We start from the raw sequence: 12,718 nt of genomic DNA, 5'->3' as shown, positions 1-12,718 counted from the left end.
TGGCGACATATAGAGACAGTCCCTACCCAACAGCGGGCTCACAGTCTAAAAGGGGGAGACAGAGCACAAAACCAAACATACTAACAAAATAAAATAAATAGAATAGATATGTACAAGTTAAATAAATGAATAGAGTAATAAATATGTACAAGACTAGACTGTGACTAGACTGTTCTATACTGTGAGCCCGCTGTTGGGTAGGGACCGTCACTATATGTTGCCAACTTGTACTTCCCAAGCGCTTAGTACAGTGCTCTGCACACAGTAAGGGCTCAATAAATATGATTGAATGAATGAACAGTACTTATTAAGTACTTACTGTGTGCTGAGCACTGTCCTCAGCATTTGACGCTATAATAATAATGGCATTTATTAAGTGCTTACTATGTGCAAAGCACTGTTCTAAGTGCTGGGGAAGTTACAAGGCGATCAGGTTGTCCCACCGGGGGCTCACAGTCTTCATCCCCATTTTCCAGATGAGGGAACTGAGGCATGGAGAATTAATTAATTAATTAATAATGGGATTTATTAAGCGCTTACTATGTGCAAAGCACCGTTCTAAGCGCTGGGGAGGTTACAAGGCAATCAGGTTGTCCCACAGGGGGCTCCCAGTCTTCATCCCCATTTTCCAGATGAGGGAACTGAGGCACGGAGAAGTGAAGTGACTTGCCCAAAGTCACACAGCTGACAAGTGGGGGAGCCGGGATTCAAACCCATGACCTCTGACACCAAAGCCCGGGCTCTTTCCACTGAGCTATGCTGTAAGCACCAGCTCTGTGTCAGGAGCACGGGGGAGAGACCAGGTGATTGGGTTGGTTTGTGCATATTTATTAACTATTTTACTTGTACATATTTATTCTGTTTACTTTACTTTGTTAATATGTTTTGTTTTGTTGTCTGTCTCCCCCTTCTAGACTGTGAGCCCGCTGTTGACTCTATTTATTTTACTCGTACATATTTATTTTATTTTGTTAATATGTTTTGTTTTGTCGTCCGTCTCCCCCTCCTAGACTGTGAGCCCGCTGTTGACTCTATTTATTTTACTCGTACATATTTATTTTATTTTGTTAATATGTTTTGTTTTGTCGTCCGTCTCCCCCTTCTAGACTGTGAGCCCGCTGTTGACTCTATTTATTTTACTCGTACATATTTATTTTATTTTGTTAATATGTTTTGTTTTGTCGTCCGTCTCCCCCTTCTAGACTGTGAGCCCACTGTTGGGACCGTCTCTATACGTTGCCAACTTGTACTTCCCAAGCGCTTAGTCCAGTGCTCCGCACACAGTAAGCGCTCAATAAATACGATTGAATGAATGAATGTTGCCAACTTGTACTTCCCAAGCGTTTAGTCCAGTGCTCTGCACACAGTAAGCGCTCAATAAATACGATTGAATGAATGAATGAATGTTGCCAAGTTGTACTTCCCAAGCGCTTAGTCCAGTGCTCCGCACACAGTAAGCGCTCAATAAATACGACTGAATGAATGAATGAATGAATGTTGCCAAGTTGTACTTCCCAAGCGCTTAGTCCAGTGCTCTGCACACAGTAAGCGCTCAATAAATACGATTGAATGAATGAATGAATGAATGTTGCCAAGTTGTACTTCCCAAGCGCTTAGTCCAGTGCTCTGCACACAGAAAGCGCTCAATAAATACGATTGAATGAATGAATGAATGAATGTTGCCAAGTTGTACTTCCCAAGCGCTTAGTCCAGTGCTCTGCACACAGTAAGCGCTCAATAAATACGATTGAATGAATGAATGAATGTTGCCAACTTGTACTTCCCAAGCGCTTAGTCCAGTGCTCTGCACACAGTAAGTGCTCAATAAATACGATTGAATGAATGAATGAATGAATAGTATTTGTTGAGCGCTTACTGTGTGCAGAGCACTGTACTAAGCCCCTACTCTGTGCCAGGAGCTGTGCTAAGCACTGGGGGAGAGACCAGGTGCTTGGGTTGGCCACGGACCCTGTCCCCCACGGGGCTCACACTCTTGAATCCCCATTTTACAGAGGAGGTAACCGAGGTCCAGAGGAGTGAAACGACTTGCCCAAGGTCACACACCGGGCCAGTGGGAGGGAGGGAGGGAGGGCCGGGATGGGACGGGCTCTAACCACTAGGATATATGTATAGCATATTTATTACTCTATTTATTTTACTTGTACATATTTATTCTATTTACTTTATTTTGTTAATATGTTTTGTTTTGTTGTCTGCCTCCCCCTTCTAGATTATGAGCCCGCTGTTTACTCTATGTATTTATTTTACTTGTACATATTTATTCTATTTACTTTATTTTGTTAATATGTTTTGTTTTGTTGTCTGTCTCCCCCTTCTAGACTATGAGCCCGCTGTTTACTCTATGTATTTATTTTACTTGTACATATTTATTCTATTTACTTTATTTTGTTAATATGTTTTGTTTTGTTGTCTGTCTCCCCCTTCTAGACTATGAGCCCGCTGCTTACTCTGTTTATTTTACTTGTACATATTTATTTTATTTTGTTAATATGTTTTGTTTTGTGGTCCGTCTCCCCCTTCTAGACTGTGAGCCCACTGTTGGGACCGTCTCTATACGTTGCCAACTTGTACTTCCCAAGCGCTTAGTCCAGTGCTCCGCACACAGTGAGCGCTCAATAAATACGATTGAATGAATGAATGAATGTTGCCAACTTGTACTTCCCAAGCGCTTAGTCCAGTGCTCTGCACACAGTAAGCGCTCAATAAATACGATTGAATGAATGAATGAATGAATGTTGCCAAGTTGTACTTCCCAAGCGCTTAGTCCAGTGCTCCGCACACAGTAAGCGCTCAATAAATACGACTGAATGAATGAATGAATGTTGCCAAGTTGTACTTCCCAAGCGTTTAGTCCAGTGCTCTGCACACAGTAAGCGCTCAATAAATACGATTGAATGAATGAATGAATGAATGTTGCCAAGTTGTACTTCCCAAGCGCTTAGTCCAGTGCTCCGCACACAGTAAGCGCTCAATAAATACGACTGAATGAATGAATGAATGAATGTTGCCAAGTTGTACTTCCCAAGCGTTTAGTCCAGTGCTCTGCACACAGTAAGCGCTCAATAAATACGATTGAATGAATGAATGAATGAATAGTATTTATTGAGCGCTTACTGTGTACAGAGCACTGTACTAAGCCCCAACTCTGTGCCAGGAGCCGTGCTAAGCACTGGGGGAGAGACCTGGTGCTTGGGTTGGCCACGGACCCTGTCCCCCACGGGGCTCGCGCTCTTGAATCCCCATTTTACAGAGGAGGTAACTGAGGTCCAGAGGAGTGAAACGACTTGCCCAAGGTCACACGCCGGGCCAGTGGGAGGGAGGGAGGGCCGGGATGGGACGGGGTCTAACCACTAGTATATATGTATAGCATATTTATTACTTTATTTCTTTTACTTGTACATATTTATTCTATTTACTTAATTTTGTTAATATGTTTTGTTTTGTTGTCTGTCTCCCCCTTCTAGACTATGAGCCCGCTGTTTACTCTATTTATTTTACTTGTACATATTTATTCTATTTACTTTATTTGGTTAATATGTTTTGTTTTGTTGTCCGTCTCCCCCTTCTAGACTGTGAGCCTGCTGTTTAGCAGCGTGGCTCAGTGGAAAGAGCCCGGGCTTTGGAGTCAGAGGTCATGGGTTTGAATCCCGGCTCCGCCACGTGTCTGCTGTGTGACCTTGGGCAAATCACTTAACTTCTCTGAGCCTCAGTTACCTCATCTGTAAAATGGGGATGAAGACTGTGAACCCCACAAGGGACAACCTGATCACTTTGTATCCCCCCCAGCGCTTAGAACAGTGCTGTGCACATAGTAAGTGCGTAACAAATGCCAACATTATTATTATTATTATTATTTATTTATTTATTTTACTTGTACATATTTATTCTATTTATTTTATTTTGTTAATATGTTTTGCTTTGTGGTCCGTCTCCCCCTTCTAGACTGTGAGCCCTGTGTTGGGTAGGGACCTTCTCTAGATGTTGCCAACTTGTACTTCCCAAGCGCTTAGTCCAGTGCTCCGCACACAGTGAGCGCTCAATAAATACGATTGAATGAATGAATGAATGTTGCCAACTTGTACTTCCCAAGCGCTTAGTCCAGTGCTCTGCACACAGTGAGCGCTCAATACTATTGAATGAATGAATGAATGTTGCCAACTTGTACTTCCCAAGCGCTTAGTCCAGTGCCCTGCACCCAGTAAGCGCTCAATAAATACGATTGAATGAATGAATGAATGAACGTTGCCAACTTGTACTTCCTAAGTGCTTAGTCCAGTGCTCCGCACACAGTGAGCACTCAATAAATACGATTGAATGAATGAATGTTGCCAACTTGTACTTCCCAAGTGCTTAGTCCAGTGCTCTGCACACAGTAAGCACTCAATAAATACGATTGAATGAATGAATGTTGCCAACTTGTACTTCACAAGCATTTAGTCCAGTGCTCCGCACACAGTGAGCGCTCAATAAATACAATTGAATGAATGAATGAATGTTGCCAACTTGTACTTCCCAAGCGCTTAGTCCAGTGCTCTGCACACAGTGAGCGCTCAATACTATTGAATGAATGAATGAATGTTGCCAACTTGTACTTCCCAAGCGTTTAGTCCAGTGCTCTGCACACAGTGAGCGCGCAATACGATTGAATGAATGAATGAATGAATGTTGCCAACTTGTACTTCCCAAGCGCTTAGTCCAGTGACCTGCACCCAGTAAGCGCTCAATAAATACGATTGAATGAATGAATGAATGTTGCCAACTTGTACTTCCCAAGCGTTTAGTCCAGTGCTCTGCACACAGTGAGCGCGCAATACGATTGAATGAATGAATGAATGAATGTTGCCAACTTGTACTTCCCAAGCGCTTAGTCCAGTGACCTGCACCCAGTAAGCGCTCAATAAATACGATTGAATGAATGAATGAATATTGCCAACTTGTACTTCCCAAGCGCTTAGTCCAGTGCCCTGCACCCAGTAAGCGCTCGATAAATACGATTGAATGAATGAATGAATGAATGAATGTTGCCAACTTGTACTTCCCAAACGCTTAGTCCAGTGCTCTGCACACGGTAAGTGCTCAATAAATACGATTGAACGAATGAATGAATGTTGCCAACTTGTACTTCCTAAGTGCTTAGTCCAGTGCTCTGCACACAGTAAGCGCTCAATAAATACGATTGAATGAATGAATGAATGTTGCCAACTCATAATAATAATAATAATGTTGGCATTTGTTATGCGCTTACTACGTGCCAAGCACTGTTCTAAGCGCCGGGGAGGATACAAGGTGATCAGGTTGTCCCACAGGAGGCTCACAGTCTCAATCCCCATTTTACAGATGAGGTAACTGAGGCCCAGAGAAGTGAAGTGACTTGCCCAAAGTCACACAGCGGACAATTGGCGGAGCTGGGATTTGAACCCATGACCTCTGACTCCAAAGCCCGGGCCCTTTCCACTGAGCCATGCTGCTTCTACTTCCCAAGTGCTTAGTCCAGTGCCCTGCACCCAATAAGCACTCAATAAATACGATTGAATGAATGAATGTTGCCACCTTGTACTTCCCAAGCGCTTAGCCCAGTGCTCTGCACCCAGTAAGCGCTCAATAAATACGACTGAACGAATGAATGCTGCCAACTTGTACTTCCCAAGCGCTTAGTCCCGTGCTCTGCACCCAGTAAGCGCTCAATAAGTACGACTGAATGAATGAATGAATAGTACTTATTGAGCGCTCACTGTGTGCAGAGCACGGGACTGAGCACTAGGCGGCGCGGCTCCTCTCCCCGCCCCGCACCCCGGCGGAGGGGCCTGCGCAGGCGCGGTGGAGGCCGGGCGCGCGCGCGGGGCGCTCCCCCCACCTCCGACGGCGGAGGGTCCTGCGCAGGCGCGGTCGAGGCCGGGCGCGCGGAGCGGGGCGGTCCAATGAGCGGAGGGGGGCCTGCGGCGCGGGGGCGCGCGCGCTCGCGCGCTCTGGCAGCGGGCGGGGCCGAGCCCGGGGCGCGCGCTGGGAGGGTCGGGGCCGGCGCGCGTGCGCGTGCGCGTGCGCGTGGGCGCGCGGTGTCTCGGCGAAGCCGTGTGACGAGGAGCTGAGGCGGCTGAGGGGAAGGAGGCGGAGGCGGTAAGGGCCGGGGGTTTGTCGGGGCGGCTCCGGGAAAGGGGGGACCCCGACCTCTGACCCTCCCCCGACACACGCGCGGGCACGCGCACACACTCCCCCCCCCCCACGCCCCCCACACAAACACACACTCCCCCCCCATATACACACTCCCCCCACCCGCACTGACGCCCTCACAAACACACACACAAACACACACACTCCCCACAAACACACAAACATTCCCCCCTTACACTCCCTCTACACGCCCCACACTCACACGCACACACACAAACACTCACGCACTCCCCCCCACCCACACTCACTCCCACACAAACACACACACACTCCCCACTACACTCACACCCACAAACACACTCCCCCCACAAACACCCTCATACACACTCCCCCCAACACACAAACACATTCCCCCCCACTTACACCCCCCATACACGCCCCACACTCACACGCTCCCCCCACAAACACACTCCCCCCACAAACACACTCCCCCACAAACACACTCCCCCACAAACACACTCCCCCACAAACACACTCCCCCCATAAACACACTCCCCCCACAAACACACTCACTTCCCACAAACACACTCACACACTCCCCCCTCACCCTCCCGCACACATACACACACACTCCCCCCCACAAACACACTTCCCCCCAAACTCCCCTACACACTCCCCCGTCCCTCTGTCTCACACACATACGCACACACACACACACTCCCCCCGCTTGTCTCTCTCCACACACACACGTACACAAACACACTCCCCCCCCCGCTTTTCTCTCTCTCTCTCTCTCTCTCTCTCTCTCTCTCACACACACACACACACACACACACACACACACACACACACACACACACACAAGAAGCAGCGTGGCTCACTGGAAAGAGCCCGGGCTTTGGAGTCACAGGCGATGGGTTCAAATCCCGGCTCCTCCACTTGTCAGCTGGGTGACTTTGGGCCAGTCACTTCACTTCTCTGGGCCTCAGTTCCCTCCTCTGTAAAATGGGGATGAAGACTGTGAGCCCCCCGTGGGGCAACCTGATCACCTTGTAACCTCCCCAGCGCTTAGAACAGTGCTTTGCACATAGGAAGTGCTCAATAAATGCCATTACTATTATTATCATTACACACACACTTCCCCCCGCCTCCCTCTCTCTTTTTTTCTCTCTCCTCACACACACAAACACGTACACACACACTCCCCCCGCCTCTGTCTCTCTCTCTCTCTCTCCCTCCCCCTCCCTCGCTACACACACACACACACACACTCCCTCCGCCTGCCTCTTTCTCTCACACACACACACACGTACACACACACTCCCCCCGCCTCTGTCTCTGTCCCTCTCACACCCACACCCTTCCAAATTGTTGGGGAAGCGGGGTGGACCCCTCACTCTGCCCCCCCCCCCGACACACACACACACACACACACACACACACACACACAGATGAGGCGGGCCCGGGATATACCTGTTGGTCGATGATAATAATAATAATAATAATAATAATAATAATGATGGCATTTATTAAGCGCTTACTCTGTGCAAAGCCCTGTTCTAAGCGCTAGGGAGGTTACAAGGTGATCAGGTTGTCCCACGGGGGGCTCCCCGTCTTCATCCCCATTTTCCAGATGAGGTCACTGAGGCCCAGAGAAGTGAAGTGACTTGCCCCAAGTCACCCAGCTGACAGGTGGCGGAGTCGGGATTTGAACCCATGACCTCGGACTCCCAAGCCCGGGCTCTTTCCACTGAGCCACAGCAACCGCTCAGGAAGGACGATTGAGTGACTGCGTGTATTCCTATACAATGCCATGGGAGAGAAAGGCTTCTGGATGGACCTATAGAGTCATTCAGTCGCAGTGCTTTGCACATAGTAAGCGCTTAATAAATGCCATTACATTATTATCTGTATACACACACATATATACACACTCACACATATATATGTATATATATAGACGTGTCTATGTGTATATATGTGTGTCTGTGTATGTATGTGCATATATGTATATATGTGTGTATAATAATAATAATAATAATAATGATGGCGTTTATTAAGCGCTTACTATGTGCAAAGCACTGTTCTAAGCGCTGGGGAGGTTACAAGGTGATCAGGTTGTCCCGCAGGGGGGCTCACAGTCTCAATCCCCATTTTACAGATGAGGTCACTGAGGCCCAGAGAAGTGAAGTGACTTGCCCAAAGTCACGCAGCTGACAGTTGGCGGAGCTGGGATCTATATATATAGAGATAGATACACACACACACACACACACACACACACACACACACACACACGCGCGCGAGCCCGTTGTGGGCGGGGAATGTGCCTTGTTCTACCGTCCTCTCCCAAGCGCTTAGTATAGTGCTTTGCACATAGCAAGCGCTCAGTAATCACGTTTGCATGAATATGTATAGGTTAATTCAGTCGTATGTGTGTATATAGGTACATATAGATGTCCACAGATGTCCATATAGACACGTATAGATGTTCCCACCCAACGGGGCCGGGATTCCCGGGTCCCAGCGAGGTCGCCCAGTCCGGCCCCCGGTAGCCCTTGGCATTTCCTCCCGGTGACCGACAGCAACCTCCTCCTCCTTTGCTCCCGGGATGGGGAGGGAACTTTGGACCCTTTTGGCGTTGTCTTCCACCCCGCCACTTCCGTGGGAGTCACTCCCAAATCGCTCCTTCCTGGGAGAAAACGCCTTCCTCTTTCTTCCTTGCACTCCTCCAGTAGTAATAATGATGGTATTTGTTAAGCGCCCACCATGTGCCAAGCACTGTTCCAAGCGCCGGGGTGGATACGAGGTCATCAGGTTGTCCCACGTGGGGCTCACACTTTTAATCCCCATTTTACAGATGAGGGAACTGAGGCACAGAGAAGTGACGTTGACTCGCCCAAAGTCACGCGGCTGACAAGAAGCGGCGTCGGGATTAGAACCCACGACCTCTGACTCCCAAGCCCGGGCTCTTTCCAATAATAATAATAATGATGGCATTTTTAGTGCTTAGTATTAGTATTTAAGCACTTAGTACAGTGCTCTGCACATAGTAAGCGCTCAATAAATACGATTGACTGATTTTTAGACTGTGAGCCCACTGTTGGGTAGGGACTGTCTCTATATGTTGCCAATTTGTACTTCCCAAGAAGCGGCGTCGGGATTAGAACCCACGACCTCTGACTCCCAAGCCCGGGCTCTTTCCAATAATAATAATAATGATGGCATTTTTAGCGCTTAGTATTAGTATTTAAGCACTTAGTACAGTGCTCTGCACATAGTAAGCGCTCAATAAATACGATTGATTGACTGATTTTTAGACTGTGAGCCCACTGTTGGGTAGGGACTGTCTCTATATGTTGCCAATTTGTACTTCCCAAGAAGCGGCGTCGGGATTAGAACCCACGACCTCTGACTCCCAAGCCCGGGCTCTTTCCAATAATAATAATAATGATGGCATTTTTAGCGCTTAGTATTAGTATTTAAGCACTTAGTACAGTGCTCTGCACATAATAAGCGCTCAATAAATACGATTGACTGATTTTTAGACTGTGAGCCCACTGTTGGGTAGGGACTGTCTCTATATGTTGCCAATTTGTACTTCCCAAGCGCTTAGTACAGTGCTCTGCACACAGTAAGCGCTCAATAAATACGATTGATGATGATGATGATGATTTATTAAGCGCTTACTATGTGCAAAGCACCGTTCTAAGCACTGGGGAGGTTACAAGGTGATCAGGTTGTCCCACGTGGGGCTCACAGTTCAAGTGTTCATTTCATTCATTCAATCGTATTTATTGAGCGCTTACTGTGTGCAGAGCACTGTACTAAGCGCTTGGGAAGTCCAAGTTGGCAACATATCGAGACGGTCCGTACCCCACAGTGGGCTCACAGTCTAGAAGGGGGAGACAGAGCAAGCGCTCAATAAATGCGATTGATGATGATGATGATAGAAGGGGGAGACAGACAACAAAGCAAAACATGTTAATAAAATAAATAGAATAAATATGTACAAATAAAATAAATAGAGTAATAAATACGTACAAACACTGCTCCAGGCTCCGGGGTAGATACAAGTGAACCGGACACATTCCCTATCTCACATGGACTCACAGTAGGAGGGAAAACAGCGTTTCCAGGATTTTTTAAATGGTATTTGTGGAGCACTTACTGTGTGTGAGGCACTGTACTAAACGCTGGGGTAGATATCGTTATCATCAATGGTATTTATTGAGCGGTTACTATGTGCTGAACACTGTACTATGTGCTAGGGAGAGTACAACACTGCTCTAGGCTCTGGGGGTAGATACAAGTGAACTGGACACACATTCCCTAGTGTTAAGCCCCCCATCTCCGGCTCCAGCTGATTTTGGGGGACGGGATGATGTGCCCATTTTTTATTTCCCAAACAGGCTGTAGACACTCGGAAAGGTTCCCATTTTATAGGATTTTTGAAAGCCGAATCGTAATTGGACTTTGAATTAGTCCCAGATTTAATATCCTTGTAAATCCTGCTACAGACGCAAATGACACGTTTGGGGTAGGGGTGTCTTTTGAAATATTAACTCGGACGATAATGAGGACAAGTTTACTACGCTTTCTTTGTACACCGTGCAGCGCTGGTAAGAGTTTCAGCCCTGCTGCCCGATTTTGTTGCAAGTTTTGAAAGTACTCCTTAAAGTTGTTGCAGCCGTCTCAAATCAAAAGATAAGGAAAAGCTCTTAAGGAGGGACGGAAAGCAAAGGGACCGTAACGATTATCCCGCCGTTAGCATCCATCTTTTTAAATTAAATTTCACGGGAATTGTGCTCGCATGGCCCTGGACAGTTGGTTATTTTGAACTTAAACTTTGAAATTGCAAAAGTGGAAATCAAAAGAAATTAACAGTACCTTTGGATTAGCCTTTCAAGAAAGGTGGGCCGAGGCCTTTAGAAATGAAAATCGATGGTAAATTTGTAGAAGCACAGTAGGTGTTTTCTCTTAAGCTTGTTTGGAACTCTGAGGATTTAAAGCATCTAGACATTTAGACACATTCTTTGCAGGGTACTGTATAAATAACTTTTCCTTCAGTTGACCCATTCCCTTTTTAGAGTGTACGTATATGTATATCATCATCAATCGTATTTATTGAGCGCTTACTATGTGCAGAGCACTGTACTAAGCACTTGGGAAGTACAAATTGGCAACATATAGAGACAGTCCCTACCCAACAGTGGGCTCACAGTCTAAAAGGGGGAGACAGAGAACAAAACCAAACATACTAACAAAATAAAATAAATAGAATAGATATGTACAAGTAAAATGAATAAATAAATAGAGTAATAAATATGTACAAACATATATACATATAATACATACATACATGTATATGTAAGATTCAGTTCACACACCAGGGAGTGTGAACAATTCAAAACAATTTCCCTATTTTAATATTTCTCCAAATCCTAGGTGGTAACAAGCACATCATCGATCAATCATATTTATTTAGCACTTGGTACACGGCATTATCTTATAACTATAAATTAACTATTCTATTCCCCCTGTGCACATACACACCCTCTCACCCCATTCAATCTTAAAGATGTTTTGAAGTCGCTTCCTTTAGGACAATCTGTTTTAATAGGGTTTCAGTATACTACTCATTCAGTCGTTTATATTGAGCGCTTACTTTGTGCAAAACACTGTACTAAGCACTCGGGAGAGTACAATATGACAATAAACCGACATATTCCTGCCCACAAACTGAGCTCAAGGCCTAGAGGCATGCTCCCTTTACCCTCATTTACCCTTGTATGAGTTTGTTGGTAAAATAAGGCCACTGGAGGGATCCCAGCTTAAACATCAGAGCTTGTCTCATGTGAAATAATCAAATAGTTGTATTTATTGAGGGCATAGCTTCCTGTGAGTGGAGCATTGTACTAAGCGCTTGGGAGAGTAAAATATAACAGAGTTGGTAGACACATTCCCTGCCCACAATGAGCTTACAATTTAGCGGGGGAGATAATAAGGAAGAAAATGTCAAGTCAGTCATACTGAGTGCTTACAGTGCATAGAGCACTGTACTAAGCGTTAGGGAGAGTTCAGTATAACAGTGTAACAGATACGTTTCCTGCTCACGATGAGCTTGCGGTCTAGAGGGGGATGTTAGTATTCTTGCCTACAAAATTTCATAAGTTAATAGTGTTGCTTATTTAGCCACTTTTTTTAGATGGCCACGGACACTTCTGTGAGCTTAGGAAAAGTGCTTAAAATGGTTTAAGGATATAGGGAAAAAATTAATACTTACTATTCGGAAATATCTTGGGTTCTCTTTTGTGAGGTTTTATAAAGATCATTTTACAGTTATCCCTACCTTGATACAATGTACTTTTTCCTGCTAACCTCACTGTACCTCGGTCTCATCTATTGCGACGCTGACCTGACCCCTCCTCCACGTCCTTCCTCCTCACATCAGACAGATAATTGCTCTCCCCCACTTCAAGGCCTTATTGAAGGCGCATCTCCTCCAAGAAGCCTTCCCTGACTAAGCCCTCCTCTCCCCTTCTCCCCCTCCCTTCTGCCTCTCCTTGACTTGTTACCTTCATTCATC

At 46.1% G+C, this 12,718-nt stretch overlaps 1 protein-coding gene across 1 annotated transcript in view; it reads left to right on the top strand.

Annotated features, from left to right (window-relative positions):
• The first annotated feature begins 6,057 nt into the window (after positions 1-6,057).
• The window catches only part of MPP5 (membrane palmitoylated protein 5), a 149,073-nt gene continuing 142,412 nt past the window's right edge, over positions 6,058-12,718 (top strand). The window contains exon 1 of the mRNA XM_038765434.1: positions 6,058-6,135. The gene's annotated coding sequence lies outside the window, so the exon portion shown is untranslated. The remainder of the gene's footprint in view (positions 6,136-12,718) is intronic.

The sequence above is a fragment of the Tachyglossus aculeatus genome, chromosome 23 (genome assembly GCF_015852505.1).
Source record: "Tachyglossus aculeatus isolate mTacAcu1 chromosome 23, mTacAcu1.pri, whole genome shotgun sequence".
NCBI lineage: Eukaryota > Metazoa > Chordata > Mammalia > Monotremata > Tachyglossidae > Tachyglossus > Tachyglossus aculeatus.
The sequence above is the reverse complement of the archived record's forward strand: the minus strand, read 5'-3'. Positions and strand labels throughout refer to the sequence as shown.